This window comes from Argopecten irradians, unplaced genomic scaffold (assembly GCF_041381155.1).
Source record: "Argopecten irradians isolate NY unplaced genomic scaffold, Ai_NY scaffold_0026, whole genome shotgun sequence".
NCBI classification, from domain to species: domain Eukaryota; kingdom Metazoa; phylum Mollusca; class Bivalvia; order Pectinida; family Pectinidae; genus Argopecten; species Argopecten irradians.
Genome location: NW_027187493.1, coordinates 54,507 through 73,221, shown reverse-complemented (window position 1 = coordinate 73,221; position 18,715 = coordinate 54,507). Strand labels below are relative to the sequence as shown.

Genomic DNA, 18,715 nt, shown 5'->3' with positions numbered 1-18,715 from the left:
ATGGAGTTTGGTTGAATTGTAATTGAGTTTTCAACTCTTCTTTTTATATAATAAGAATGCCACCCGATTTTCTTTTTCACCTTTTTAGACCTGTTTTTACAGAAATATTCATATCCATGTGGTAAATCTAATGCATCAAATTCATCCATTTTACTTTCGGCAAAAATCAATATGTCGTACGATTGGTAACAAAGTAAATCAAATACTGGTGATCTCAGTTTTGATGAGACACCACATACATTAACAAATGTAACTTTGATTTATTCGGACAATGTCCCGGTGTTACATCGTCAGTCACTGTATAGAGGTTCACAACACTTGAGTTTTAGCCAAAGCCTACATACTTCTATTTTCTGTTTCGTTGCACACGAGTTCCACCCAAGATGAATACATGTATTATATCAAGGACTGATACTTCATTATGTTATCCAAGACCCGACCCGGGTAAGTCTGATGTCTCCTAGTTTAACTCACTTTATAATTTTTTTACGCTTTCGAGATATATGGCATGATTCTAAACCGAACGTTTTGTATATAAGTAATAATGTCTAACAATATATTTTGAGAGCAGATTTATATCATTTTCGTGAATTGGCGGCTTTAATTTTACATATAAAGTTTTGAGAACCGCCTTAACACAAATACATGTATGTATCATTTAGTGTAGTGATATATCGATCCATTTTTTCTGACAAAAAATATTCAGCTTTCATACTGTACATGACTTGTTCATATTTTGCTGAAATTCATTCATTAATTAGTTCTTTATTTATAAAACAGATCATGCACGGATGTGATGAAAAAAACTGAGACTAGAGATGTATATGTGTCATCGAAATCCTTCTTCTTAGCTGATGTCACGCTGTGTTGTAATCTCTAACTGTATACTTCGATGGTCAACATCGTCTCAATACGGTCTCATGAGAGGGGCCATATTATGTAAGAAAGTGAAACTATCCACGGGAGTGAGCAAATTGACCATCATGTAATTTTAATTTACACTGTACACAGGTTTTGGCCCAATTTGTGTATGTATTTTTCAATCAGATTGATGTATTTTTATACTAGAAACAGTACTATTATTGATAATGGCATAGGGAGTGCATCAGGACTTTCCCTGAACATGTTAAGATCTACACTGACGGCTCAAAAGATGGTGATAAAGTTGCGGCAGCATGCTGTACATCTAATCACTGTTCCTCTATCCGACTTCCAGATGTTGCCTCCATTTTCTCTGCGGAAGCTTGTGCTATCGGTCTGGCCCTTGACCACATCGACGAACACCGCATTGAAAAGGTAATCATCTATTCAGACTCTCTTTCGGTTCTTCATGCTTTGAAATCAAAAAGCCCTAGAAATACTCTAATCCAAAATCTTTTAATCCGAACATTTCGATTATCTTCTTACACTCAAATTACTTATCTCTGGATCCCAAGCCATGTGGGTATATAAAGGGAAATGAAAAGGCAATTAATTTTGACAATTAAATATTGTTACCGCTATATCTCCAAAAGTACAGAAGAGATCTGTGTCAAATTGCACGTGCAGGTTCCCCTATGGGTCTAGTTGTGCATATCGTATTTTCAGACCGATTGGTCTACAAGATGGCCGACAGGCCGCCATCTTGGATTTTAATAGTTTAAGATTGTTACCGCTATTTCTTAGAAAGTCTTGAAGGGATTCTTCTCAAATTTCACATGTAGGTTTCCCTAAGGCCCTAGTTGTGCATATTGCATTTTGGGACTGATTGTTCAACAATATGGCCGACAAGCCGCCATCTTGGATTTTGACAATTGAAGTTTGTTACCGCTATTTCTCAAAAAGTACTGAAGTGCTATGTCTCAAATTTTATGTGCAGGTTCCCCTAGGTCCCTGGTTATGCATATTGCATTTTGGTACCGATCGATGAACAAGATGGCCGACAGGCTGCCATCTTGAATTTAGATAGTAGAAGCTTGTTACCACTATTTCTCAGAAAGTACTGAAGTCATATGTCTGAAATTTTATATGTAAGTTCCACTAGGACCTTAGTTGTGCATATTGCATTTTCGGACGGATTGTCAAAAAGATGGCCGACAGGTAGCCATCATGGATTTTGATATTTGTAGTTTGTTACTGTTATGTATCTCAGAAAGTACTCAAAGGATCTTTCTCCATATGTAGTAATATGTAGTGAAAGTTTGAAAAGCAGAGAAAAGATCACTCTTTCGTTTGTCAGACATAGATCATTCTTTGGTGGGCGCCAAGATCCCTCTGGGATCTCTTGTTTATTTTACATAACATATCCAAAATTGAAAGAAATTGGCTTTGTGGTTAACGAGCTACAACCGTCTCGATGAGCTGAATGTTCATAGGATTATTTTCATAGCTCTACAATCGCACGCACTCTGTGACCTTGGATGCAGGTCAGGCTCGTTTATTTTTCCAAACCTGATAGTCAATTACCTAAACTTACTTCATGCAAAATATGAAGCCTCTATAGTAAGTAGAACTTGACGAGAAGTTGTTTTCGTGATTTTCACTGAAAACGGCAATTTTGCTCTATGAGTCAATGATCAACCTGAAGTTGACATTTAAGAGAACAAGAGGCCCAGAGGGCCGGTATCGCTCACCTGGTTTGTAATGCCAAGTAATATTCTGAATACAGGTTCATTGTTTCTTTTCTGAAGGAATTATAATATTAACCTCTAAATCCCCTATTGGGCCCCACCCCTCCTGCCCCCAGGGGGTCAGAGCCAAAATTTACACAAGTTCTGTTTCCCCTTCCCCCAAGGATGTTTATGGCTAAATTTGGTCACAATCCATGCAAAACTCTATGACGAGTAGCGATTTAAATGATTTACCTCTATTTCCCCTATTGGGCCCCGCTCCTCCTGCCCCCGAGGGACCAGAGCCAAAATTTATACAAGTTCTGTTTCCCTTCCCCCAAAGGATGTTTGTGGCCAAATTTGGTTACATTCCATGCAGAACTCTAGGACAAGTAGCGATTTAAAGGATTTACCTCTATTTCCCCTATTGGGCCCCGCCCCTCCTGCCCCGGGAGGGACAGAGCCAAAATTTATACAAGTTCTGTTCCCCCTCCCCCAAGGATGTTTGTGGCCAAATTTGGTTACAATCCATGCAGAACTCTATGACTAGTAGCGATTTAAAGGAAATGTTGACGGAACGGACGACGGACGCCGCGCCATGACATAAGCTCACCGACCCTTCGTGCCAGGTGAGCTAAAAATACGATTATGTCTCACGACATTCACCAAAGTGTACATGTCGGAGACATCGTAGTACTTATCTCGTATGAGCTTAAAATCAATACAGTGCACTAAAATATGCTCCACTGTGAGAGGAGAATCATATGCATTGTATGTGGGAGGATCCTCCCCTCTCAAAAGATAGGAATGTGTAAAATATGTGTGTCCAGTTCGGAGCCGAGAGAGAACAACTTCCTCTCTGCGGTCTCTCCGACTGGACAGTTTAGGATTAAGTGTAGGTTGAATTTTAAACAGTGTATTGTTTGTTTCGGTAGACCACCTTTGTTGCCAATGGTGTTTGATGGCTGATGGCTGATTGAAGAATTGAAGGTTTGATGTCGGTGTATGGTAGTTTCAAATCTGTTTGTGCTAGGCGAAGAGCAGTCTTAGCTGCTTTATAAGCCTGTTCATTCCCCTTTATACCCACATGACTGGGAATCCAGAGATAAGTAATTTGAGTTTTAGAAGATAATCGAAATGTTCGGATTAAAATATTTTGGATTAATGTGTTTCTAGCGTTTCTTGATTTCAAAGCCTGAAGAACCGAAAGAGAGTCGGAACAGATAATTGCCTTTTCAATGCGATGTTCTTCGAAATGGTCAAGCGCCAGACCGATAGCACATGCTTCCGCAGAGAAAATGGAGGCAACATCCGGGATTCGGATAGAGGAGCAGTGATTAGATGTACAGCTTGCTGCCGCAACATTATCACCATCTTTTGATCCGTCAGTGTAGATCTGAACATGGTTAGGGAAAGCCCTAATGCACTCCCGAAATTTTTGTGTTCTTCGGGTAATGCGCTGGATTTTGCCCTCTCGTATAGAGATAAATTGATATCAGGTGTTTGAAAGAGCCATGGTGGTACATCCGATACGGTGTACTCGTCAATGGTGGTGTCGAAATCTATATTTAGTTCCACCAAAAATTTTGAAATTCTGATGCCAAATGTTGGTATGAGCTTTTGATTTTGTGTAAATATTTCTTGATGTTATAGATAGAATACAAGGTTAAATGCGGGATTTTTGGGGTTTGATTTCAGTTGGGCAGCATACTGTAAGGATAATTTTTTTCGTCGATCGTCTAGAGATGGCTCATTAGCTTCCACATGGAGACTCTTCACAGGTGTTGTTCGAAAAGCTCCAAGTGCGAGACGCAGTCCCTGATTCTGTATAGGGTCAAGCATCTGTAGATAGGAGCTGCGAGCAATCTGATTAAAATACAGATCCTTATTACCACTTCGTTTTGATAAGAGGATCTGAGAAAATCCCATTAGGGGTCATGTCCAGATGACCTTTGGAAATAGCCAATCAAATTGCTACTTGCAAAAATTTGACAGTGAATTTCTGGGGACGAAATAGTTCGAAAAAGCTGTCAGACTTATTTTGGTTTACGTAAGCATCTCGCCCAAAGAACACAACAAAGCTAATTGTATATGTAAACTGGGACGAAATATCGTTTTCAATTGATGTGACAAGTGTAGAAAAATGTATCTTATATTAAGACCACGTGGTATAAAGGTCATCTGGACGTGACCCACTACGGGATATTGTCAGATCCTTTATTTAACGGAGTGGTTATAAGGATCTGTATTTTAATCAGATTGGAGCTGCGAGCCGATCCATAGACAATAGAGTCGTAGTCAAGTTTTGATCTAATAAGTGCCCGATAGATACGTAGAAGCATTTCACGGTCTGCACCCCAATCAGAATGGGAAAGAACTCGTAGAATGTTCAGCGCCTTCGAGCACTTATCCTTCAGATGTTTGATATGTGGAACAAAAGACAGTTTCGAATCAAATATTAGTCCAAGAAATTTAGTTTGTTCAACTACTGGAATTTTAATTCCATTGAGTGTGAGGTCAGGATCATTGTGTGGTTTTTGTTTTTGACAGAAGTGCATACAGACAGTTTTTGATCTTGAAAATCTAAAGCCATTTTCGTCAGCCCAATTTTGTAATTTGCCTAAACATTGTTGTAGTTGTCGTTCTATAGTGTGCATGTTTTGTTTATCTGTAACAGATCAAGAAATCATCCACAAACAGAGACCCTTGGCCAAGACATTTAGTTATGCTGTTAATTTTTAATCCAAAAAGTGTGACGGACAGGATACCACCCTGAGGGACAACCATCTCCTGTATTTCTGTTTCTGAATAAGTTGAACCCGTTCGAACTTTGAAATGCCTGTCAGATATAAAATTTGAAATAAACTTTGGCAAATTACCACATATACCGATATCATGGAGATCGTTCATGATTCCATATTGCCAAATTGTGTCGTATGCCTTTTCAAGGTCAAAGAATACGGCCACAAGATGTTCTTTCTTGGCAAATGCTTCTCGTATAAATGTTTCTAGTCTAACTAAGTGGTCTACCGTTCCCCTGCGGTTTCTAAAGCCGCTTTGCAAAGGACTTAAAATATTGTTTGATTCCAGAAACCAAACTTAAACTAAATACTACTTTACGTGAAAATCTTCATGAAAAACATCACAAATAAAAGTCCAGCAATAGACAACTTTTTTCACAAACGAACAATTTTAGTCATTTGAATTTCCCGGTAGTGGTTTATAAGCTTTCAGCAGTTTCGTTTTTATCGATTTACCATTGGTCAATTATTTATCACGTGATACTTGACCCTTGTTTGACATGCATTAGCCCCACAGAAGGGAGAAAATTTTCCAAGAGGACGCCATATTGTTTTTGTACCCTGGCTAATAATACTTAAAAAATCTTGTAAACTGTATGTTACAGTTTCTTCTATGTATGTATGGCATGTTATTTATATGCCGCACCTTTACCCGATAAAATGAGAATATGATAATATTTGCAGCTAATTGGTAAAAATAAATTATACGACCATCAAAGATATGAGCCATTTTTTTCGCCAATACCTTGTTGAGTCATTTTCTCTTGAGTAAACAGAGCATGCTGGCTATGCAAGTGTGGAGGAGTTGTTTTAGAAGTGGAGTGAAAAAATGTAAGCTTGCAAAAATAATATTTGCCCTTCAAACATTCTAGTCCTCAAAACTAACACAGAAATACGGGATAATTCTCTTTCGCCGAAGAAACCCGTTGATTTTCGGTACAATTCGACATTTCCATATCTGTCAGTTCTGGGTAGAAATATTATACGTACCGTGTCACTTAGCTTTTCTTTGTTGGATCTATTTCTTTCTTTTTAATCATCCAGTTGCCAGTGAAATATCAATTCCTTAATTCAGAGAAATGGAAATGACATTGATATGGCCACATATTTCAAATTCTCTTGTAATGTCCTCCCTCATGATTACTCATCATTATTAATAAATAGTGTTTAAAAACAACTGAAGCATACCTGCCAATTGTATCTCCTGTAGAGTCTTGTTTCGGAATCTTCCGATCATGTCGCAATCTTGCAAAAGCAAGATTTTGACAATTTGGGTCTTTTCCAGTGCATCACTTGTACATCTAAAGTGAGAATAAAGGGTATTTGGTAATAAAGACTATTTTATCTTGGTCCTTTGGATTGTCTTTATAGACAGGTCTGATATAAGTCATATTGGTTCTTGTAAATCTGTTAAGTTAGTTTGTTGGAGGTATTCCAGCTGATGCCCGAACGTCTGCGTTTGTCAGATACCTTAAACCTGGAGAACAATCTTCTGGGATCAGAATGGGTACCCCTCTCCCAGTCTGCAATAAATGTGATTGAAACAATTTTCTGTAGTGTTGATATTGTAATATCTCACATGTTTTTAATATCTAATTCTGCACATATAGTTATAATTATTTTCAATATGTCATCTACAAAAAGTGGACAAGTACAGTTTAAAAGTTAGTCTGCATAATCAAGATAATTTAGTAGGAACTTTCAAACAATTTTTTTTTAATTTAGTAGGAACTTTCAAACATTTTTTTCTGAAATTTGCCATTTTCAACAAAATTTTGCACTAAACACAAAAATATCAATCTACCTTTCCTCTCACTGTCATAAGCTCTATGTGTAGACAACAGTTTTTTTCAAATTCTAGTGATATCTCTAAGTAGGTTTTCTGTTTTGTCTATACATCCTGTTTTCCGACAGCTATAATCTTCCAAACTGAAACAAAAAAGTAGCAATGTATTAAGACATTACTCACTCAGACAAATCAATAAACTGAACATATTTCAACCCAACAATTTTCACATACTGTATTATTTCACTTGTCAATGATAATAAATTGAGTTATTGTATCATTACATGTCAACAGTATTAACAAGTCTTTTGTTTGGGAGAGAACATAAACCATAAGAAAAATCGGTCAGCCCACAACTTCATGAATCGCATTAATAAATTGCAAGCCCTTGAAATGTATTTGATTAGACATTTCTATGACTACTTTCTTTCTCTCTCTCACACAAAAAAAGTCTTCCCTATGTATCATTAATATGCTAAGCAACAGTCATCTTTCAAGGACATACCTTATATGGCCTGCAGCTCTCCTGTTCTCCTCCTATTATAGGCCAGAAGTCTTGCTGAAATTAATTCGGCAACATTTTTTAATGTTGCAGCATCTGTTTCCGCCAGTTCAAGATCCTTGATGGAGTTTTTTAGGAATTCAGTAAGCATTTTGATGTCTTCCGGAAGAAGTAACTCATGTCTTTTACTATACTTCCTCCTCTCTAATAGGACCCTTGCTAGTTTTGTCACTTTAGTTCCCCAAACTATTGACATGGTTTACAACAAATTTTCTGCCTCTTCTCTTGACTTGTCATCATTTTTCATGATTGATAGACCTATTTTAAAGTTGATGATACGCTTAATATCATAACCGAGTTTGATTGCATTACTTGGTTTAAGGAGGTCTTCCTCATCTTTTGAAGACATAGGTGAAGCCGTGAGAAGAGTAGCTTCTGCTAATGTGTCAAAGTTTTCAGGTTTTAAATACTCCCACAGGTCTCCTTCATAGTCTTTGGGAGGTTTCAAATTTCTTAGATTTATCAGCAATCTCCCAACAAGTCTCATAATGTCAGATGTGTAAGCTCCACGTTTTAACTTGTTGTCCACGTTTTTTCGCCATCCAAACATTCCCGAGTTGAATGATCAATGGGTCACTTCTGATGACTGTTCCAACCTCATCCTTCTTCAATACCGTAAACACCTCTTTCACCAGACTTTTGCTTGCACTAAATTTAGGATCTTATCTTTTCTATTCTTCCTAACTGACTTTGTCCTTCCTAATGCCTCCCTTGGCACCGCCTCACTTTTGGCCTTGAGTTGAGCGTTCGCCCCTGTGAGGAAGGCTCTGGGTTCTGCGTCCCCTGGCCGGGACACACCAAAGTCTGTAAAAGTGGTAGTTTCTGCTCCCGCTTAGCGTTCAGCAAAAAGGGAGTGGGACGACTGGTTCGCCGTTGTCAGTATAATGTGACCGGGTGGGGTATGTTGCTTGGTGTCTTCGGCGGCATGCTTCAGTGATATAGCACTATAAAAAGGGCAAAAGTTCCACTATACAAGAAGACACAACATGAATATACCGCAGTCTCCCGAAACACGCACCTCGCACAACATACACGCAACACACCGCATACATGGGAGGCCGTCCTTACATGACCATAGCTGTTAATAGGACGTTAATTAAACAAACAAACAAAACAAACAAAGCTTGCATCACTACATATTCTTTGTGCAATTACATCTGATTGTGTTAGTAATGCTGAAGAAGTTTCTGCAGTGGTCTGATCCCCTGTCTTCTTAGCTGTACACCGCCTTTGATGTTTTAACATAAATCTTTTTGCTATCCATAGATAACATTTTGGACATGGCCCATATGCATTAACATCAAAAGATTTTGATGGTCTTCTTTCTAGCAGAATCTCTCCTCTACCTCTCTTGATATTGTCCATGTTGAATTTGTGATTAAATTTGCCTCTTAAAAGAGTTCGTAGGAAAACCTTCCTCTTTGGATCAGCTTCATTGCAAATTTCCTTTACTTCTTCTGAAGATCGATGCTTTACTTTGTTTCTCTCCAAGTGTTGCGAAAAGTTTGACACTTTCACCTGACAAATTTCACAATATTGGTAACTGTTGTAGACCCGATCATGTTTTTTGAATTTTCCTGTTTTAGTTGTTTTAGATTTTGAAATCTTTTTGATATTAAGACCTTTGGTGTTCTTGTCTCTTAATATTTCTTCTTCATCTAAATCATCTTCACTGTCTTCCTCATCACTGTCATCTACATCTCTAATGTGGTCATTCTTGACTTTGTGTGTCTTCTGTTCCTTGTCTATTACATAAGTGGGCTGGTCTAACATTGAAAATGTGTCACTAAGTTCACCATCTGATTCACTACACTCAAGAGTAACTGGTTCTTCAAAGTCTCCATCAGACTGATCTTGATCTGTGACACTCCCTAAATCTGACCCAGGCTGATATTCAGATCCACTATCTTCATCAATATCACTAGAAGGTTGTTCCTCCTGTTCCTCATTTAACACTATTACTTTTATTAGTGGCTCTATAGGATGTTCGTTGGGTTTATCTTTTGACTGTGTATCAAACTTTAGTTGTGATGACGAAGGTAACACCATAGGTGTAAATGGGTCATCTACCATGGACTGTAGGAAAGATGAAAATGATTCCCCATCTATAGGGTGTTCATCTGAAGGTGACTGCAGATTGGATGATGGGCATCCCATATCTGTAAGTTGATTCTCTGCCTCAGGTTGTAGAATTGATGATGACTCCATATATGTAAGATTGGATGTTGTGGACTCCATATTGATAGGTTGACCCTCCGCCTCGAGTTGTGTAATGTGATCTTCTACCCAGGATTGTGTAGGTTGATTCTCTGCCTCGAATGTTGTAGATTGACCCCCTACCCAAAGTTGTGTAACTTGACCCTCTACCCATGGTTGTGTAGGTTGATTCCTTACATCGAGCTGTGTAGCTTGACCCTCTCCCCAGGGTGGTGTACGTTGATTCTCTACACATAATTGCGTAGGTTGATTCATTTCATAAAGTTGTGTAGGTTGACCCTCTACCCAGGGTTGTGTATGTTGATTTCCGTCATCGAGTTGGTGTAGGTTGACCTTCTACCAAGGATTGTGTAGGTTGATTCCCTTCACCCAGTTGTGTAGGTTGACCCTCTAACCAGGGTTGTCTAGGTTGATTAATTTCATCCAGATGTGTAGGTTGATACTCTACCAACGATTGTGTAGGTTGATTCCCTTTGAGTTGTGTTGGTTGACCTTCTACCAAGGGTTGTGTATATTGATTCCCGTCATCGAGTTGTGTAGGTTGACCCTTAACTCTGGGTTGTGTAGGTTGCCTCTCTACCCATGTTTTTGTTGGTTGATTGCCTTCATCAAGTTGTGTAGGTTGAGCCTTAACTCTGGGTTGTGTAGTTTGACCCTCTGTCCATGTTTGTGTGAGTTGATTGACTTCATCAAGTTGTGTAGGTTGAGCCTTAACTCTGGGTTGTGTAGGTTGACCCTCTGTCCATGTTTGTGTAAGTTGATTCCCTTCATCGAGTTGTGTAGGTTGACCCTTAACTCTGGATTGTGTAGGTTGATCCTCTAACCAGGGTTGTGTAGGTTGATTAATTTCATCCAGATTGTGTAGGTTGATTAACTCTGTTGTGTACCAACGTTTGTGTTGATTTTCATCAGGTGTAGGTTGATTCTACCTCTACCATGTTTGGTAGGTTTCTAGTTGTAGGTTGACCTTCTACCAAGGGTTGTGTATGTTGATTCCCTCATCGAGTTGTGTAGGTTGACCCTTAACTCTGGGTTGTGAAGGTTGACTCTCTACCCATGTTTGTGTGGGTTGATTTGCCTTCATCAAGTTGTGTAGGTTGACCCTCTACCCATGTTTGTGTGGGTTGATTTCCTTCATCAAGTGGTGTAGGTAGACCTTTTACCAAGGGTTGTGTATATTGATTCCCGTCATCGAGTTGTATAGGTTGACCCTTTACTCTGGGTTGTGTAGGTTGACCCTTTAACCAGGGTTGTCTAGGTTGATTCCTTTCATCCAGATGTGTAGGTTGACTCTCTACCAACGTTTGTGTAGGTTGATTCCCTTCGAGTTATGCAGGTAGAACTACCAAGGGTTGTGTATGTTGATTCCCTTCATCGAGTTGTGTAGGTTGACCCTTTACTCTGGGTTGATCCTCTAACCATGTTTGTGTAGGTTGATTTCCATCATCAAGTTGTGTAGGTTGAATGTCTACCCAGGGTTGTGTAAGTTGATTCCCTTCATCAAGTTGTGTAAATTGACCCTCTACTAAGTGTTGTTAAGGTTGATTCCCTTCATCCAGTTGTGTAGGTTGACTCTTTACTCTTTGTTGTGTAGGTTGACTTTCCACCCAGGGATTTGTATGTTGATTCCCTTCATTGAGTTGTGTAAGTTGACTCTCTACCCAGGGTTGTGTAAATTGATTCCCGTCATCGAGTTGTGTAGGTTGATTCCTTCTCGAGTGTGTATTGATTCTTCATCAAGTTGTGTAGGTTGACCCTTTACTCTGGGTCGTGTAGATTCACCCTCAACCTTGGATGGCAGAATGGATGATTGACATTCCGATCCTGAAGGAGATTTATAGTCATATAAATATTGCCTTTATGTCAAGTCAACAAATTATACATGTTGATTGACAATCATTTTGGACTGCCTACATTTAGATACATTGGTTGTTCTTAAGATATATTCAATTGCGGATGGGATAATGCTGAGATAGACATAGGTAATACTATATAACCCCTTCTATTCGTAGCAGGGGCATACATATAATGATAAATGTTATAATATTGTTGATCACATTGACCATTGAGTTTGTCATTTAACAGGAACATACCATGCATCAAAATACAAGACAAAGAATGAAATTGGTTGAGAATACTATCATAAAATACAGTCTAGTCTTCATTCCGAAGGATGGATTTGAACACTCAAAAATTTTGTTTGTGAACACAACGTATTGCACTGCATGAAAATACAAAACCTAAACCATTATTTCTATATAGACTGTAAAAGTATTAAATTTCTGTGTTGTACCTTCGAGCACTTTTAGATCTTCCTGAAGTAAACCCAAAGTCATAATCTGTTTTTTTCTTTTCAAAGTCTCTGAAATATGAAATCAATATTCATAGTGGTCTTTTCTGATTTGAAATGAATAATATGGATTTTCAAAATTGAGCTGAAAGAACACTGCTTTGAAATTTTCTTCTGAAAGAACACTGCTTTGAAATTTTTCTTAAAGTTGAAAGTCCCTTGCTTCAGTGGCATTTTAGAACAAATAACAGGTATCAGCAAACCGTAGGCCTTTGGCATGAAACGTAGATAATTGCTCAGGACAGTTCAAGAGTTTTTCAAGATTGTAAAACATAATAATATTGGCAAAACATAAAAGTTAATAAGCTATCACACAAAAAGACATTTAAGATGGACTCAAAAGGTTTCATGATCAAGGTTTTCTGTTTCTTTAAAACATAGTTTCATTACAACTACCATTTTAATCTGTTTCTTTCAAATTATATATTCAAGACCATGGCATTTTTGAAAATCCTTATACATGTAAGTTATATGTGCCATAATTTTCATACTCATAAATCAAGAAGAGCTCTTAATGTGTTATTCACCCTTAAAATTTACCAACATTTTGATAATTGCAATCTTTAAAATGCATAGGTTTAAATTTTACGGAGTCAAATAGCATAATATTTACATTAACAGTGCAGTGAAATGAGTACATACAGTCGGACAATGAAGGTAAGTTGTCTTCTACAATTTTATGACGCAATTTCACAGTGTTATAAGTGGTTATAAAGTGACTTTTTCGGATAAGTTTCCATTAAACATAAAACCAAGAACATTTCAGTGTATAATTTGCGTTGTAACTAATGTTTATAAGGCATCTTACATGTTTGTCTGTGCCTTTGAATGATTTTAACAACTTAATTCATCAAAACTGATGGTTTTCAATTGATTACTGAAGAAAAAATAACATATCAAAATTTTCGCTCAGTTACGGCACATATAACTTTACGAAAACTATACTAAACAGTAGAATCCACTTTCATAATCAGTTGTCATGTAATTACTCCTGTGTGCTTAACCAATCCTTGTGGTCATTTTATCAAATTCTTCTTATAGAATTTCAAATAAATATTCCTTAAAAGTGATCAATTTTGGAATGGAGTTCAAAATAATATACTGACGGACTTTAAAAATGCAACTTTCGGAAAAAATGAAGATATAAAAACACCAGTATACATATTTGTCCACAGTAACTATTTAATAATTAGTTGGTGGTCAATTCAATATTGATCAATTAATCCGCGTTGAAAACGAGGTGGACACAGTTTTAAGCATATCAGTCATTATCTGGGATGACCCCCACTTGCTAACATGCATGCTTAAAGTCGAGACTGCATAGAGGTACACAGACGTCGAATAAACCTCAACGGGAGATTGTTCCATTCCTTTTGCAAAGATGTGGCCAATTTCTGAACGACAAGTTGTCTCTACTTAACTCAGCTTTCACAGATTTCACAAGTTAAATTCAAGATGGCCATATTGTATTTCTGATCAGGCTAAAAATCCATAAAAGTACATTTAGATCCTACGGGGCACATAGATCCTATGGAACACATGCTTGCCAAGTTTGATAAAAATCCATTCAGAACTTTTCAAGAAAAAGCGGTAACACAGTTCACAAAATAATTTCAAGATGGCCATCTGTTGGCCTTTTGGATTTCAGATCAGACTAAAAATCCATACAACACAATCAGGACCCAGAAGGGACCAGCATGTGAAGTTACAAGAAAATCTGTCAAGTACTTTCTGAGAAATAGCTGTAACAAGAATTGTTAACGGACGACGACCGATAACAAATGGACAACTGACAATGGACGAAAAAATATTTGAAAAGACCACTATTTGCTGGTGGGCTAAATATCCAAGTTCAGTATGGCAATAGAAAAAGAAAAGACTTTTTTTATTGAAGTGATGCATTAAAATTGTTACAACACTCTCAACAACAAATGAAACTCTTTAAACATGCTAAAACTTTATATACAATTGTAACTGTCATGCAATACTTAATGGGACATGAACCCAAAATAAGGTGTTTTGTATATTTAGATATGACTTTCAGATGTGTTTTTGGTGTTATCATTACAATAATTAGTTATCTAAAACGCTGGGAAAGTGTGGGGAATACTAACGCAAAACTAGTCTAAAAATAGACCGCCATTATCAATTTTTGGAACACAAAACAAAAGCTGATCAAAAACAAGGCTTAAAACAAATACAGATGTCAAACACAAGTGACAGCAGATTTTCAAGTTTATGGTCGTTAACAGAAGCTTATTAGTCATATTTTCCTAATCTGACTCTTGTCATATTCATTTTTCTGATGTTTCCTAGCAGAATCAGTTTGTTTTTTCTTGCGCCCACATTTTCCACTCGCCATTTTTATTTACATTAACTATTTTGCGCAGTGCATTGTGGGAGGTCACGGCAGTTCAATGATACTATTTCAATAACACGGAGCATATTATTTACCACTAGACCGGTCCAAAATATAGAAATATGGAATTCCCTTCACAATATTTGACAAATTTTAACAATAATTGAAATATAAAATGTAGTAAGGTATCTGGCACATCATAAATATGTATTTCATTCAAACTTACTCAATTTTAACGGGCTTATAGGTTCATGTCTCTTTAAGTTATCTTGTTTGGTCAGCATCCCTATGATAGTCTTATCCAGTAAGCAATATTGAACTATCTCATAATTGCTGTATAGATGTATGCTTTTTTTAGTTTTGTTCATATTAGACTTCTAAAAAAGCAGACATTAAGTCTGAACAAAACTGATAATTAATTCTTCTATCTCAGTGTATTTTATATGTGACCTTAATCTTTATCGATCAGTATTGTAAAATAAAATACTATCTGTACCACATAATGTTATTCTGAGAGGGGGCAACAAACATACATACAAACACATTGAGAGAAGGTAACGGTTATGGTCGAGAAGGTAACGGTTATGGTCATGGCAAAGAAAACATCAACTTATTGCCCCCTATATGAATACCAAATCCCAACAGTTTTTTTGGACATATTTCTGCTAGTTCTTTGAACTTTGAAACAGATACTTTATTTGTTTGATTGTCTGTAACCTGGAAATTTCTCATATAAAAGAAACAAAACACAAAAACGAAAACCCAACAAAACATAAGATTTAACTTAATTACCAAGAGAATTCTTAACAATATTTTGCTTGAACTCTGATATACCATTGTGAGGTACTATGAACCTGTAAATGAATCATACTATTCAATATACTGAATTTGACCGCATATAATCACCCTCCTGCAAATTAGCCCCCTATTTTCTTGGTGGCTAGTGCAACATTCTTATGACATGAAAATAACACAAACAAGAGTCCCAAGGGCCTTAACGATCATCTGACAACCTTGGCAACAGTCATTTATAAAATTCGATTAAAATAGATATGGCGTCATGGTAGCCATCTTGGATTTCCGATTGACCCAAAAAATAACAACACTTGGTCGGGACCATGTAAGGATCAGGCAAGTTTCAGCTTAATCGCACAGCTAGAACTTGAAAAGAAGTTCAAAATGTGTTTTAAAGATGGCGACTCTGGCGGTCATCTTGGATTTCAGATCGATCCGAAAAATAACAACACTTGGTCAGGACCATCTGAGGATCATTTCAGGCAAGTTTTAGCCCACTCCCACTAGTGGAACTTGAGAAGAAGTTCAAAATGTGAAAAGTTTACAGACGGCACACAGCGGACGACTGACGGCAGACGACGACGGACGAAATGTCCCGAAAATGCTCCGCTTCGCCCCACGCGTTTTGTCCCTACTAGTGACCCGCAACGGAAAAAAATGAAATCAATGTTTCATCTCAAACATCAAAATTTTTACAATAATTATTTTTTGTAATTTGAATCATATTAGTTCGGGAGCAAATAAATCTCAGGACGAAATGGAGATTTGTTTATCACGGCTGCGTTATGCCACATGTACGTGTAAATCCACAATGGAAGAAAGACAACTCTAAGAAAATTTAGGATAAATTAAACTTTGTAAACATGATCAAATAGCGCGTGAGAGACGATAAACATTTTCTAAATGTCCAAGCTGGCGTAATCTTCCAACTTACGGCAGTTAATAAGGTATGAATATTTACCACATCCATAAGTATCGATAATTTTATAAGCACATGTATACATTATCAGATTATATATATAATTAAAGCACGTATAGAGGTTGTCACTAAAAACATTTTAGCCACTGTCATCACATGTAGGCCTACAGGAGCTTGACGTTCTGATAATATATAACGTATTCAGTAAACTACGTAATTAACGAAGTATTTTTGGTCCGAATGACAAAAATCATACATAAAATGTTCGTATAACTCGAAGTGAGATTTTTTTTTTGGACTACTTCATTTGTAGATCGATGAAAATGCCGATTTCTTTTTCATAATTCTTCCGTAGAACGGCACTTAAAAAGCTGTTTCAATCTACAACAAACGTGGAGAAAACGGTTAAATGTTTAGCAATTATCCTGAGTTATATTTTATCAACAATCATCAGAGATTAGTAATTAAAACTTACATAAACATACTCCCGATTCTCACTTGCATTGTGTGATCACTCGAGCGGAACTAATCTCTACCACCTGGCACAGTCTTACAAAGGGGTGTTCTCTTAACGCCAACATATATTTATCAACAACAGGTAGGTGTTGTTTTAGGAAACAATAGGAAGGCAATTATATACTGTTTCATATAAGCTGTCTTTATTTTCACCTGTAAAGTCACTTGAGATTTACCTGTATTTCAATCAGTATCATAGGTAACATTGGTGGGTTTTGGATAAAAATTCCTTCAATATATTCCGTATTATATACAACGTAAATTATTAATCAAAGATAATCAGTGCTTTAATATGCTAAGAATTAATATGGAGCTACATGTGGATTATTAAGAACGATGCATTTTGAGTTCCAGGTGAAATATTTTTTTACAAATCATATCTCAATTTTATCAGAAAAACAGGTTTCTTGATCAGTGTATATTCTAATGTAACAGTATTCTGTTTTGACATAGGAGTTCCAGTAGGGCTACATTCTTAGCCAACTTTCATTTCTTGTGACCGTGCATAGTTGCGCATGATTTCTCTTATCGCATAGACGTACACCGTGAAGTATTTGGTTAGAAAATGAGTGGAGAAAAACAATATCACAAAAGTTTAAATTAATATTGTCGGAAATTTTGACCTGTTGATTATAGTTTAAGTTGGTAATCTATTGAAGCCGACACAAACACACATTATGATTTTTTATAAACATTGGTAATAATATATCATTGGGGTTTAATGCTCTATATGTATTTTTGATACAAAATATTTTTAGAAGTCACTTAATAATGTAAAAATACTAAATGAAATGAGATTGAAGACTGTTACTTAGGGTCTTAACCATATTCATTTTAATACACATTATAGATGTTAATGTTGCAATACTGGCAAAATTATTTCAAGTCCATATGTTGTAATGGTCTTGTAATTCTCAAAATGTTGCAAACTTTTAGTGCTCAGAATACCAAATTAACAGTTTTCTAATTTTTTCTGTTTAAAGATTATAGTACATATACCAATTTGTATCTAGTAACAATGTTTGACCGAAATTCAACCATAGGAAAGAAATTTATATGTTATTTCTAACATGCACAAAAATATATAATTTTACTGCGCTGTTAACGGACAACAGTTTAATTATTGGGTGCTCTTTTGCTATAATGATATACAAATGTACATGTACATTTACATTATAATGTAACATCACGCTGATCTAGAAATACCATCTTAGGATAAGAAAGCAGGAAAATTATATAATTATGATAAATGATGCATCCTAATGCAACTTTCAAAATATATTGTATGTTCTGTTAACTTAAAAAGGTCAGTCAAGTACAAGTAAAATTTGGAAATCATATTTGACATAAATTCACTTACTCTTTGGTAGGTTATTAACGCAGATGTTACATGTACATGTACTATATATGTATATAAGGTCACTTAACAGACATATATGGAAGACCTTGTGGAAATATATCACGTTTCAACAGGCAAAAGGCTTATATTATTTCAAACTTTTAATCAAATTAGTGTTACACTAAGTTGAAACTGGATAATTCCTTTTTGGATTTTTTCTTTGATATTACTGAATGGTAAAGTTACTTCCATGTGAAATAAGTTTCAAAGAATTTTGCTTGATTTTAGTATCAATCTATTGAAAATCTAATGAGATTTATACCAGAGATTTTAGATATATCAAGGAAATCTTTAAAATTCTTGAAATACAATCATTGTGAATTTAATTTAATTTCATTCATAGATTCTATTGTTATATTTTCATAGATATTAACAGAAACATATATTATGTATATATGTATCTGATATTAAATATGAACACTT

The 18,715-nt window shown here is 36.3% G+C and overlaps 1 pseudogene; it reads right to left on the bottom strand.

The window, feature by feature from the left end:
• Positions 1–7,642: 7,642 nt before the first annotated feature.
• Positions 7,643–10,209, bottom strand: LOC138311463 (uncharacterized; annotated as a pseudogene).
• Positions 10,210–18,715: the final 8,506 nt, after the last annotated feature.